The 14,689-nt window shown below is 39.7% G+C and overlaps 1 long non-coding RNA gene across 1 annotated transcript in view; it reads right to left on the bottom strand.

Moving 5' to 3' along the window:
- LOC139042724 (uncharacterized) overlaps window positions 1–7,531 on the bottom strand; it is a 232,482-nt gene extending 224,951 nt beyond the window's left edge. Inside the window, exon 1 of the long non-coding RNA XR_011499789.1 lies at window positions 7,216–7,531. This is a non-coding gene — a long non-coding RNA (uncharacterized lncRNA). The remainder of the gene's footprint in view (window positions 1–7,215) is intronic.
- Between the last annotated feature and the right edge of the window lie 7,158 nt (window positions 7,532–14,689).

Genomic DNA, 14,689 nt, shown 5'->3' on the forward strand with positions numbered 1-14,689 from the left:
TCATCAAATGCCCATATGTTCATCAAATATCTGCCTCTGTGGAGTAAAAACATGTGTCGTTCTCATGGATAACCGCCCATTTTAGACTTTGCTTGACAGATTACAAAGTGTTTCATGCTTACCACGCACAAAAAGGACAGCAAGCTCCACAGGCCTATAATGGACTTATCCTTTCAGTTTAAACGGCTTTAAACTTTCCTCTTTCGGGAAACAAAGATTTGAGCAAGAGGAAAAAGTGACAGACAGATACCATAGCATCTTAAGTTCAATTTGCATGCATTGATTTTCTTCTCTTCAAAGATCTTATCCCGGGAATTTTTTTTTGTCCAAATTGGGACAAACATTCCATTAAGACAAACCATAGTCTTGGAGAAACGGTCTTTACTAGTTGACTTCAAAGACCAAAAATGTTTAGCTCATGTATAAAAGAATTTTATTTTGCTTCGCTTGAACTTCACCATACACAAATCAAAACTAAAAGACTGAGATCTGGATGGTAGTTCAATATTTCACTTATTTTAACATATAAATTTTTAAAAAGGTAACAGTCCTTGCAGCAACAATATAGTTGAATCTGAGTAAAGCAAGAATATGAATATAAATGCATAACTCTATGTGTACAACCATCTTTTCCTTTGTGCATTTTTTTATCTCAGTGTCCCAAAAGGCATGGCTAACTAATGATGCTATCAATCTCATTTCATCCATTTCGTTTGACACTATGTATCACAGACAACATCCTTAGAAATTCATCTCTCTCCTTTGTGGGTCTCTTTCTCCTTCCAAATTCATCCCACACTCAAGGACAACCATATACAGCTGTTTGCCTCCCACATATAATTACCACCCTCCATGAGGTTATGCCGACAGGGCCAAGAAAAGCCGAGAGCCTTGCACTTATTTGGTTAAATTAATGACATCCCTACTGTCAATCAAGGCAATTCAGGCAGAGGCAACGTGTTTGGATTCTCCAAAATTAACAAGTAATTGTGCAACCTGTTAGCTCTATAAACAAAGCTGGGCAGAGTTCATAAGTTGAGTGGCACTGGCCATGATCACTGTAATCACAGGACATTCCTTAGCATTGGTCATGCAAATAAGCCATCACAGTCACTGCATCCAAGGTCTTTGGTCATCATCTAGGGAAGGCTTCCACTTGCTATAGTTGCTGAAGTACAGAACTCATCAAATGACCAGGAGGCTGAGTCACTAACTTCAATTTCCTATCTTAAAACCACATGTTCCCAAGACTTCCTGTCTGGTGACAGAGTTAGACAGCTAGTCGTAGGGTACCTACTCTGACACTAAGTATCTTGTAAGTTCTTGAGAGCTGATTATTAAAAGAGTACTGATTATAAGAGTTTTAAACTTCTGTCTATTGACCAGAGTTAGCACTCATTTCAGAGAGAACTACTGGCAGATTCTTATCATTTTAATGCAGCGTCTATTTAAAGGTGTCAAATGTGTTCATCTATCAGAACAATAAAGCCAAATGAATTTTGCTCACTGATTCATCACTTAGTAGTCCGACCTCATTCCACAAAAAATGCATTCCTATCACCTCACAAGTGTAATGACAAAGGGAAAGGATGTGTCTTGTAGTGGTTAATGACATGACTTTGAATTTAGCCCTAGCTCCTCTCCTATGTCACTTTGGGGAAGCTATTTAACATCTCTGAGCATCATTTTCATCATCTTTAAAATGGATACAGTGGTATTTACCTCATAGATACTTGGTATGGATTAAATGATATAATGCAGTATCGTATCTGGCATGTACTAAATACTCAAAAAATGCCAGCTAGTAGTGGTGGTAGTGGTAATATCTGTGGGGGTCTACATATTCTTTGGCACTCCTCCTATACAAATGGGGAAATGGTCTTCCTTCTCTTGCATATGAGTGAGCCTTAGTGACACGCTTTTGTTGAATAGACTATGGTAGCAATGATGCTGTGAGGTTGTTATAAGAAACAAATACAACTTCTTCCTGGTGTGCTCACGCTCTCGCTCTTTCTCCCTCTTTCCCTCTCTCTTTACGCACATCTTTGGAACCCCGTCACCACGTCAGGTAGGTGTTCCAGTTAACAGCTCTGTCAAAGGTCCTGACCTATGGCCAGCATCAACTACCAGACATGGGAGTGGGCCCTCAGGTGATTCCAGCATTCAGCCTTCAAACCTCTCCAAGCTGACAGGAAGCAGAGCAGAGCTGTCCTCACCAAACTGCCCAAACCACGGATTCGTGAGCAAAATCAATAATGTTGTTGATGTTATTTTAAATCACTAAGGTTGGGAGTAGTCTGTTATATAGCAACAGGAAAACGGAACATCATCTGAACAGCATGGGGACTAGGCAGCAAAATCTGACAGAAATGTCACTTCCATCGCAGGCTAAGGCATAAACCATCACCACTAACACAGCAAATGTTTGTCCAGAAATGTAGTTTACAACACTGTTTCTTAACCATCATCTCAGTTGATGCCTATAACAGCTCTAAAAGACAGACATGATCACTAGGCCCTTTTATAGAAAAGACAATCAGTACTCAGAGAAGTTAGCTAATTTGTAAAAAATCACTCAACTAACAAGTGATAGAGCCAAATTTGAACTCTACATATTGATCTAATCCTGTGTAACAATACATAGCATTTCCCTCAGGCTTTATTTCCTTCCCTAGGATCGACTGGTGTCAATTTGGTTGTCATTTCTATGACACTCCCTTACTTTTATTCTCAAAACATTTAATTGACCCTGTGGAGTGTGGCATACAGAAGAAGCCCTTTCCATCAAATAGTTAATAATCCAATAAGAGGAGACTAGAAACATGTGACACTATATGCCATAGTTAGCAGAAATATATATGCCATAGTCATCAAAAAATGACAATGATACAACACCAACAGCAAACACTACTCTTGGAGAATCACTTAAGAATTAGCAATAATTGCACAACTATATGGTTGAGATGTCTGTCAGGCATGGACAGAGTTGATTGGAGTAGATTATAGGTTAAAGGATGAGATGCTAGAAAAAAGAGCTTTCATTACTTCCATCCTTGGGCAATGAGAACAGTGTGGAATGGGCCATTCTAAACTCTACGATGGGAAATAAATGGCCATAGGTGGGAACAAACTGACATTTTAAGGTTGGGGGTGGTAAATAAAATAATAATTTGAGAAACTACGAGCAGTGGGAAAGACACAGAGGGCAACGAGCAGCACCTTTTCTAAAATCCTCTTAGTGTACTGAATACACACACAGCCGTCTAATATTTCCGAAACACGAAGCACTGTTTCTCTTCTTTGCCTCCCTTTCCTCCCACCGGTTTTGCAAACTTGGGCAATTTTGACCCAAAGACACAGGAACTGTTGATAAAAGTAGCTAACATTTGTTAAGTACAGACTGTGGACCAGGCACTTCCCTAACGGCTTTACGTGCATTATTTTACCTAGCCCGTGTAACAACGCTCTGATGGAGGTACTGCTATCGCCCCGTTACAGCTGAGGGAACCGGGGCACACAGGCTGAGGATGTTGCTCAAGGTCAACGTGCCCTTCGTCCTTGGTGGTGGTAAGACTGGAACCCAGCAGTCCGTCTACCCTCTACTGCATCGCTTGGTATAAAGTACTCGGCCTAATGTTAGCATCATTAGCGGGCATTCTGAAGGAAAGATTCTGTCCTTTTCCTTTCTAGATGACATTTTATGCAAATAATGCCAGAAATTCTTACGACCCTTTCTCAGTGTGAGCATGGATTAAGTCCACGTCATTTTCTCTGTACTTTGCCTAGCACATAATCTCAGACACCTGGTGTTTGAAAAGTCCAAATTTATAATGATAAATGCATGCCAGCTATAATCAGTATTATTAGTCTAAGGTATTTTTCATTGTGCAATTAGCAATCTCTTTACAAGTAAAATAGTTTCTTTCTGTCTCTACTGTTAGGATACAGAAATACATAAATGATAAGCAGGAAGTAATGTTAAGTCATACTACATCAAACCCAGGAATACAAGTCCATATTTTCCTTAGGGAAATGTTGCATTTTACCCACTGAAAGCTGAATGACTCTGTGCTGTCAGTGCAGCAGAAAGAGTTATTCTTATTTTGTCTTTTTTCTCAGTATGTTATCAAGGATAGGAGTGTTTATAAAGCAGAGATTTACAGAGCTCCCAGTCAGCTGGATTTCAGCTTGCAAGTCAACCGGACGCATTTTGATCACTCTAGTGTCTATATAGTTGGATAGCTGCAGTCAGATAACAATAGAAAAGTAATAGTGCTGGCAGGCATATGATCAAGCTAGGCAAGTTCTATCTCCCTAATGGGGAAGAATGGTCTCCTGTGAAATATTTAAAACATTAGACCCAAAACAATGAGAGGTGTTAGTTTGGAAACCCGCCAGCACTGTAGTAGAGTGACTTCACAAAAACCACCCAGAAAACAGTCTCAAACTTTGACCCATCTAGAAATGACTCCCTCTCACCCTCCACCATTATGGGACTAGCTAGGGTGATGTCAGGCAGGAGGGACAGTCCCCTGCAACTCTGCGAGCATGCCACATCCATTCGGCTCCACCTCAACCACAATTACCATGGATAGGTGAGGCAATATTGTGTGACATCCACGTTCTTCTGGACTTAAGGACCAAGCTTCTGGGCCATGAGGGGAAGGCAGGCACAGCAAACTTGTGATTTTTCTCTCCAATACCTTGGCTTGCCTGTAAAAAGCTCTTTTGCTGAGGAATAATAAAGATCGCTTTGAAGAGAATGGAGTTCAAGCCCCACTCCTAGTCATTCCGTGATCTCCTTCGTAAGTAGGAGAAACTCCTTCCAGGGGTTTCTGGTTATTATTAGTACCTCCAATAATGTTTTTCCTCCCTTAAAATATGGGCATGGTATATCTTTTCTTCTTCCCAAGCCCATGCAGTTAACAGTTCACTCTTCCCGGAGAGGACAGGTTAGAGCTCAGCAAGCAAATGGCTGCTGCTTCTCTGCCAAAGAGAGTAACAGTAAAAAGGAAGCTTCGTGTTAACACTGGCAGGAGAATGTAGGTAGCTGAGAAAAAAGAGGATAAATAGCAAACAATCACCTGCGATGCAATGAAACTATTAATATGCTTCTTAGCAATATTGCTGTTAGTTTATACACATGTCACTTACTCTCTGTGTTTCTTAATAGGAATTAAGCATTAATCCCCAAAGCATGATTTTTCCCTGGTTTCTCCTCTTCTCTAGCTACAAATACTAACAGCTAAAGCATACGGATAGCTCCTTCTCTACCGTATTTTTTAATCTCCTTTACACTCATGTCATAGTCATTATATCCAAAAAAAAACCCCATGCTTTTTCCTTTTCATGAAATAAACTCTATGCTACATTTTTCTTTCAGTCCCAACCAAGATTCAGCCTTGTACTTTCCTAAACATTATCTATATCATTGCACCTGGCGATTACGTTCTATTAATTAGAATTTTTTTCATTTTACGTTTCTGTCCTACCAGATCAGCTCAAGTTATTAGAGATGGAAGGTTTAAGCATTGCAGGCACCACTGACATCATGGTTACCATAGAAATAAAAATCTAGCAACAATAATACTAGGTTTCTTTCTTTATCGGCTGTGCTGCATTTTCAAATCTTCCACCCGCGGGTAAAAGCTCAGAAGCGCCCTGTCATTACATAACCTATACTATTCCAAACACATTTTCAGAATTTAAAAATGAGAAGAAGGAAAAAGAAGAGAGGGTTATTTATATCCAATCTGTCAACTTCCATAATTTCTCACAGGTACTTCAAAGCCCTAAATGAAGATAAGGTAAATAAAACATACACTTGGAATGTGAGATAAATAAGACCTCCATTACATGCTATCCATGCCCCAAATCAAATACTGTATCATAAATGACAAATGATGAAACTCCTAGGCGTAAAGCCTTCCTTCCTCTTACAAACTAGTTCTAGATTCTTTTTTAAACCATTTTAATTAGCGTCTGAAAACAGGGCTGTACCTTTAGAATATTTCCATTTTGAAAGCAAAGAAAGAGCTTACTCTGGGCTGTTTTTCACCTGCTACTTGAATTCTTATGGTGAGCCATCTGCTTCTAGACTGAATAGCTAGGTATTTTCTGTCAGTTACATTTCTGTGAGAATAAAGATTACTGTCAGAAACCAATTACTCAACCTGATTGTGGCCTGGTAATAGTCAGGTTGCTATTGACCTTGATATAACCACATACACACCCTTCACCTCCTCTGTTTAATCAAATGCAACACAGAATCATTTTGCAATTTAAAAATTTTAATTTATATTCTTCCTTTCTCTTTCTCTCCTTTCCCATCTCCCTTGCCCTTTCTCCCTCCCTCCCTCCCATCTTCACTCCCTCTCTCTGAGAAAAGCTCTGGTTAGAAGTGAGAATGATTTTGAAATAACTTCTAAACTTGCCAAAATCTCCAACCAGCTTCCACAAATTAATGACTCTTTTAGTAATCAGTAAGAAGACATGATTTCCCACTGAATTCCAACACTGCAAATCAATCATCGCTTGCCACTATCTCCACGACTTGGTGTTCCAAAGATTTACGACAGTGGCAAATGCTTTATTGAAATACAACATGGACTAATTGAGTACAATCCTCTGCAAATTACAAAGGTATGTAATGCTATAATTAATGTAATTAGAGAGGAAAATTGATTGTCACTACAAATGCAATCAGAGACTTTTACATTATTATATTTACCACACTAATGGGCTTATTGTTGTTTATAAAATACATGCCCATTTTAACAGTACAATTGGCCAAAAATAGTAACAAAGCAAAACAAACAATAAATGGAGTGTTCTTTGAATGATTATGAGAAGCTTTAGGCAGTGGCAAACTCATAGCATTGCACTGTCAATCCATTAATTTCAGCCAATTTCCTGATTAATTCTGATCGCCACATCTGGATCAGTCAAGAGGTGATCTTCATTGATCACTGAGGCAATACACGATGAATGAATTGTTATTTCCAGACACCATTTATTTTGCGCATATTGACAGTCACATTCCCTCGGATCTTCTGGATAAACAAGGCTCGCAAACATATGGTTTTGCCATTCAAAATGCCATTTTACTTTGTCAAAGCCAGACAGATCAGTTGCCACATAAGTACAACCACACTCAAATCTCTCAGACTATAGAAAACAGCAAGCCTAGCTGAAAAACATGGAAATTTTACTCACAATTCTAATCTGACATCATGTAGATAGACTCAAAGCATTTTTCTTAATTCAGGCGAAACCAGTTGTAGATTTAGAAGTTGTCTGTATCTGGAAGCCAAGGAGTCTATATATTCAAATGGAGGGGTAGAAAAGACGGCTCATAGGATAGATGGACACTAGCACAGGCTCTGTAGGCGAGAAAAACCTGATTGGTTTCAGGCCATGGATGTCGAAAATGAATGAATCATCAAATAGCCTTCTCAATTTTCTCATTGAAATGAAAATAACTGAAGACCAAAATAGCCTGAAGTATGCTATGAGTAGCTGCGCCAGCATCACGTTGAAGAGGCCTCAAAGGAATGGCACAGGATCCTAAGGAGGGGCCAAAACCCTGCTTGGACTGTGGGTTTGGATGGGCAACTTCAGGGGAACTGCAGCCACCAAGTTGTGTGTGTGTGTGTGTCTGTGTCTGTGTCTGTGTCGGGTGTCTGTGTTGGGAGAGGAGGGAGGGCTCTCTCTGGGTTTTCAGGGAGGCCTCTAAAGTTGGAAAATCCTAAGGGTTCTGAAGTACTTCCAGAGATTTAAATTTAGCCAGATTCTTGTTGTTTATTTGTGTTCAAAATGGAGTTTCCCAGCAAGATATTTGAAACTTATCAATACACATTCAGATATATAACTCTTATGAATTCACTTAAAGATAATCTAATCTAAGATTTCTTTAAATTAATTATCTTGATATTTTCAACTCCACCAAAAGAAAAATTTTAATTCACTTTAACACGCTAATACTAGTGGCTTTCTGCCCTCTCAAATCAGGAGAAATTGCATCATCATTTATTCTGACAAGATTATAAAAGGTAGACAAAGGCTCTTAATCGAGCTCTAAATCAGAGGACCTCAAACTTTTTTTTAACTGTCTTAACACAGAGAAAGAGATTTGTTTTACACTGTGACCTACCTGCAAAAATGTGTGTGTGTGCACATGAAAACAGATTTTATAAATCAACGTTTTAACTACAAGTGAGGTATACTATTTTCCATTCTATTATACTTTTTAAATACACTAGTTGTGACCCACTAAAGTGATTTTATAACCCACCTATAGTTCTCAACTTGTAGTTTTAAAAGCACTGCTCTAAATCATAGTGGTCGCTAAGTTTTAACAGCCATAGCTGCCACTGCCACTCAATCTGAACATTCATGGTTTCTTTTCTCTTCCCGAGGAAGAACTACAACCTTCCTCAAACAAAAGCAAAACAAGCAACACACAAACACACACCAATAACTGATACTTAGAGATGACAAACAGAACCCCATTATCTCGGCTGAATATTCATGTGTTAAGATATGGTAATTGACTTGCTTTTGCTGTGTTATCACTCTCATTTTTCAAGTGGCTTTATTCCAAGGCCAGAAAAAGATACTTTCTCTCAGACCTCAACTTATTATTGAACTGCTACTAAATCTCAGATGAGGCTGGGAAATAATTTCTAATATCAACCTCATTTACTTGAATACATTGGGATTCTTCTATTTCCTCCATTTATTTTTTTCTTGATTTAATTAAAACGTGGATCATTTCGACTTTTTGCACCTATAATACAGTTATAGATTTGAGAAAGCTATTTGGCTTATGAGTTCATACCCGGGCAGTGTTAAATACTGGCAGATGGAACACTTGACGGTAGCCAGGAAAACACACTACAGATGGCTCCCAGCCAACCTACCAAAACTTACACAGAGGAAATTTAGCAACAGAAAAGATTGGAATGGCTCTGTGGTTATCTTTGCTGGCAAGGAATGCAATATATTGCACTGTAACATGATGTTCATCCAAGGATATCATGGTATAGGAATGAGACCAGATTTGCAGCCATGATCTGAAATTGCTAATGTCTACCTCCAACTGACAAGTAGATAATGGGGAAGTTCATTAAACACAAGAGTAACAATGTCATCCACATTGCATAAAAGCAAGTTATTGCTCTAAGTAAGGATCTTTCTCTTTACGGAACAGATGTGTTTCCTAAAATGTGGTTGTAAAACTAATTTATGTAAAACAAATCTCATTTTTCTACTGGTTTCCATGATAAAATTTGAGATGAGTCCCCAGAAAAAGATATTCCAATAGACTGAATTGAAAAGTTCTTGTGACTAGCAGAGTTGGTGCTATGCTTACAGACCAAATAAGTTGTTACTAAAACAGAATGATTTGGAGGAGCTCAGAAAAATCCGCCTGCTCCAAAGAACTTACCACATTGCCTTCTAGTCACCATCAACTCTTTGGCTTTAAAGCCATCAAAAAAGGTCTTCATTCAAGAAAATACATACAAAATAATTATGGGTCACCAAGGAATAGAAGATCTTTAATTTGAATGATGAATTCAACAAACATTTATTGAGCACCTAATATGTTCTAAGCCCTCAGCTAGGAATGGAAAACAGATTTAAAAGTTCCCCTGCCCTCAAATATCCAAGATTGTTGAATAGATAAGAAATGTCTATATGTAACTGTGGAAAGTAACTGGCATGAGAAGGAAATATTTAACCTCGTCACTATGCTGCCTCAAAGTTTGAAAGGGCATTTAAGAACAATCCATTAGGGGCCAGCCCCATGGCTGAGTGGTTAGGTTCACACACTCTGCTTCAGCAGCCCAGGGTTTCGCCAGTTTGGATCCTGGGCGCAGACCTAGCACCACTCATCAAGCCATGCTGAGGGAGTGTCCCACATAGCACAGCCAGAAGGACCAACAACTAGAATATACAGCTATGTACTGGGGGCCTTATAGGGAAAAGAAGGGGAAAAAGAAGAACAATCTATTATCAGAAAGACAGGGAACTCTAGGACTGTGGTCAAAGGAATGTTGGACTGGCTACCTGTGGGATACAGTCAGAGTATAACTGTGAAAAGTGGGCATGGGAAAAGAGCTAGTGGTAATGTTTTATCATTAATGGGAATTAAGGAGACCTAAATATGCTTATTGGGTTACACTTTTCTAAACTCTTTTATCTTTCTCTTTTTTTGAATTAGCCCTATTTATAGAGGGGCATGGTGGGTAAGAGCATAGGCTCTTGAGCAAGAGTGCTTAGATCTGAATTTTGGATCAGGATGATCTCGGGCTAGTTATTTAACATCTGCGTGCCTAGCTTTCCTCATTTGCTACATGAAGATAACAATATTACCTATTCTTCACCTAATACGGTAACCTAATAGGGTTATCATGGGAATGAAATTGACACGAAGTGATTATATTTCTTTTTCTTATCATCATTGCCATCACCATCCCCATCACCATGTAGGAAAGGATAGTGTGGCTTTTAGCGGACTTAAGAAATTTGACCAGAGTCATAAAACTAGCAAGTAGTGGCCTGGGATTTAAATTTAGGCCATTCCAACTCGTTCTTTTTATCTCTTTACTGCTATTTATTGAAACACAATACTTACAGAAAAGTGAAGCGATAAAAAGCGTACAGATTGACGCCTTTTCACAAATTTGGTCAAGAAACATAACTATCAAGAACTGAAAACCCAGGCTGGCCCCGTGGCGGAGTGGTTAAGTTCTCGCGCTCCGCTGCAGGCAGCCCAGTGTTTCGTTGGTTCGATCCTGGGCACGGACGTGGCACTGCTCATCAAGCCACACTGAGGCAGCGTCCCACATGCCACAACTAGAAGGACCCACAACGAAGAATATACAACTATGTACTGGGGGGCTGTGGGGAGAAAAAGGAAAAAAATAAAATCTTTAAAAAAAAAAAAAAAGGGGGCCAGCCCCCTGGCCGACTGGTTAAGTTCGCGCGTTCCGCTGCAGGTGGCCCAGTGTTTCGTCGATTCGAATCCTGGGCGTGGACATGGCACCACTCATCGAGCCATGCTGAGGTGGCATCCCACATGCTACAACTAGAAGGACCCACAACTAAGAATATACAGCTATGTACCAGGGGGCTTTGGGGAGAAAAAGGAAAAATAAGATCTTTAAAAAAAAAAAAAAAAGAACTGAATAACCCATCCTCTTCATGCTCTGCCCAGTCACTTTCTCCCTAAGCATAACCATAACTGACTAAAATAGAGGCTGGTCTTGACTGCTTTTGAACTCAATATAAATGAAATCACGTAGTATTTACTCTTTTGTGTCTCGCTTTTTTCATGGTTCTGAGGTTCATCCATATTGTTTAGCATAACTGTAAATCCCTCATTTTTATTGCTGTATAGCATTGCACTGTATGACTATGTCATAATCTATTGATCGACATTCAGGGGACATTGGGCTACTTTCCAGGTTTGTCTTTTACAAATAGCGCTGCTTTGAAAATTCTAGTATATACTTCGGAAAACGTAGGAATGAATGTGTTGGGTATATGCCTAAGAGTAGAATTTCTGGGTCCCAGCTATACACATATTTACTTTTACCGTATACTGGCAAAAGAACTTTTACATTTCTACCAGTAGTATTTGTGAGCTCTGAGTTGTCCCATGCCCTTCCCAACACTTGGTATTTTTCATATTTTTATTTTAACCACTCTGGTGGGTAGGTATTGGGTTGCATTGTGGGTCTTAATTTATATTTCATAGGAGTAGATTTCCCTGTCATTTTCAAGTCTCTTTTAGCTATGGCATTATGCCACCTCAAGGCATTCTCTCCAAATAGATAAGTCACATTGGCGGTCAAAAGAGGGGCTGAGTATGAATACAACAGTCTTAAGGTAAGACTTCCATGTAAGGTCTGCAAAATTAATGGTGGACTAGGAAGTTCCCGGCCTCCATTCTCCATGGAAACATATATACACATATAAAAGAAAACAATTAGAGACTGGCTAAAATAACTTTATAAGAGGTCTCAAAGATAGTCAAAGGTCTATAGTAATCAAGCAAATGCCCAAACAAGAAAAAGCCACATTCAAATTTGTAGAATAGTTTGTGGCATTTTCACTTACCTTTGCCCCATCCCCTCCCTGGTATAGCATTGGTCTGGAGGAGGTGGAAATCTGGCTCTCGAATCAGAGGAACCAGAACAGACCTTCTCTGTAATGTTCTAACCTATCTAGGAGTTGCCTGAAAAACTGGTCTGTTTTGCCTAACTTGAAGCTCATGCAGGAAGAAGCACCATATCTTGAACCTAAGACTGGGAAGAGATGGAAAGTAGCAGGCATCCATCACAGAAGCTGCAAGGGAACTACAGACTTGCAGATGTCTGGGGCAAGAGAATACAGGTAGAGGCATACAATAGATCACCTAAGACCATCAGGGGAAGATGGGGAGGGGTCAACACTTTTGGAATTTAGACTTTCAGAAGCAGTTGTGTATATGGGGGAATCAAAAAATCCGCTCACAGGCCAGGCAAGATACATAGTAAGAAAAGACCTGAGACTATCTTAAGACTTCACCGGGGCACTTCCCAAGACTCAAGGCACACCCAGCTAATAAGGATAGGATGGCTCTAGCACAGAGCCAGTCTGCATAAACTGGGAGGTGATATTTTTCAAATGTCCAATTTTCAACAAAAAATCTCAGGGCATACAAAGAAATAGGAAAATATGGCCAATTAGATGGAACAAAACAAATCTCCAGAGAATCTCTCTGATGAAACAGACAGTGGATTTACTAGGCAAAGACTTTAAAAGGAGTGTTTTAAAAAGGCTCAAAGAGCTAAAGGAAAATATGAACAAAGTGCTAAAGGAAAACAATATATGAACAAAATGAGAAAATCAACAAAGAGATAGGGGCTGGCCCCATGGCCGAGTGGTTAAGTTTGTGCACTCTGCTTCCACGGCCCAGGGTTTTGCTGGTTCGGATCCTAGGCACGGACATGGCACCGCTCATTAGGCCATGTTGAGGCAGCGTCCCACATGCCACAACTAGAAGGACCCACAACTAAAATATACAACTATGTACTGGGGGGATTTGGGGAGAAAAAGCAATTAAAAACAACAACAACAACAAAGAGACAGAAAGTATAAAAAGAAACCAAATGGAAACTCTGGAGCTGAAAGATACAATAAGCAAATTGAAAAATTCAGCAGGTGGTCAAGAGCATATTTGAGCAGGCAAAATGAAGAAAAGTTAGAGAACTTGAAGATAAAATTTTCGAAAACATTGAGTCTGAGAAGCAGAAAATAAAATGAAGAAAAGTGAATAGAGGATAAAAGACTTATAGGACACCATCAAATTGTCCAACACAAGCATTATCAGGGTCTCAGAAGAAGAGAAAAAAAGGCAGAGAGATTATTTAAAGAAATAATGGCCAAACAGCTTTCCAAACTTGAGGAAGAAATGGACATAGAAATTCAAGAACCCCAATGAATTCCAAGTAGGAAATATTCAAAGAGACCCACAGTGAGACATATTATATATCAAACTATCATAAGATAAAGAAAAATAGATAATAGTGAAAGCACCAAAAGAAAAGTGACTCATCACATGTACAAGTGATCCTCAACAATATGTCACTGGATTCCTCAGCAAAAAACCTTGGAGGGCAGAGTCAGTGGAATGATACTTTTTTTTTTTTGAGGAAGATTAGCACTGACCTAACTACTGCCAGTCCTCCTCTTTTTGCTGAGGAAGACTGGCCCTGAGCTAACATCTGTCTCCATCTTCCTCTACTTTTATATGTGGGACACCTACCACAGCATGGCTGCCAAGCAGTGCCATGTCCGCACCCGGGATCCGAACCAGCGAAACCCGGCCACTGAGAAATGGAACATGCGAACCACTGCGCCACTGGGCCGGCCCCTGGAATGATATTTTTAAGAGCATCAAAAGAGAAAGATTCTGTCAACAAAAATTCTATACGCAACAAAACTGTCCTTCAAAGGTGAGGTAAAAATTAAGACATACCCCGATAAACAAAAGTTTAGGTCTTCTTGACCATAAGCCCTGCCGTGTAACAAATGCTTAAGGGAGTCCTTCAGGTTGAAATGAAATAACGCTACACAAATACTCATTGCATATGAAGATATAATGATCTGTGGCAAAAATAAATACATGAGTAAATAAAAAACATTTCTAAAAGGGTCCAAGATGGTAGCATAGGAAGACCCTGAACTCACCTTCTCCACAGACACACTGAATTCACATCTACATATAGAGCAATTACTCCTAAAGAGGAACTGAGGGCTGATTAAACAGCTCCTATACAACGAACAATAGAAGGACCACAAAGAGCCAAATAGGAGAGGAGACACAGAACGGCCGGGAACCCACCCCCGACACGGCAACCGGCAGCAAGGAAAGATATCACTGAAGGGACCACGCGCAGGCTTGCCCACCTTGGGGCACAGCAAAAAAGAGCAGTTTAAAGGGCACCTAGACTATACAGGAAGGAAATCCACTTGCTAACCCAAGAGCATCTGCCAAACAGGCGGAAAACTGCTGGAAGAGTCTCCAGGGTTGGAAGCACCTGCAAACGCTATTTTTTGTGTTCCCCCTCCACCTTGATTATATCAAACCAATAAGCTTTTGCACAGAAGGAAACCATCAACAAAACGAAAAGGCAAC

The sequence above is a fragment of the Equus asinus genome, chromosome X (assembly GCF_041296235.1).
Source record: "Equus asinus isolate D_3611 breed Donkey chromosome X, EquAss-T2T_v2, whole genome shotgun sequence".
Classification (NCBI taxonomy): Eukaryota; Metazoa; Chordata; class Mammalia; order Perissodactyla; family Equidae; genus Equus; species Equus asinus.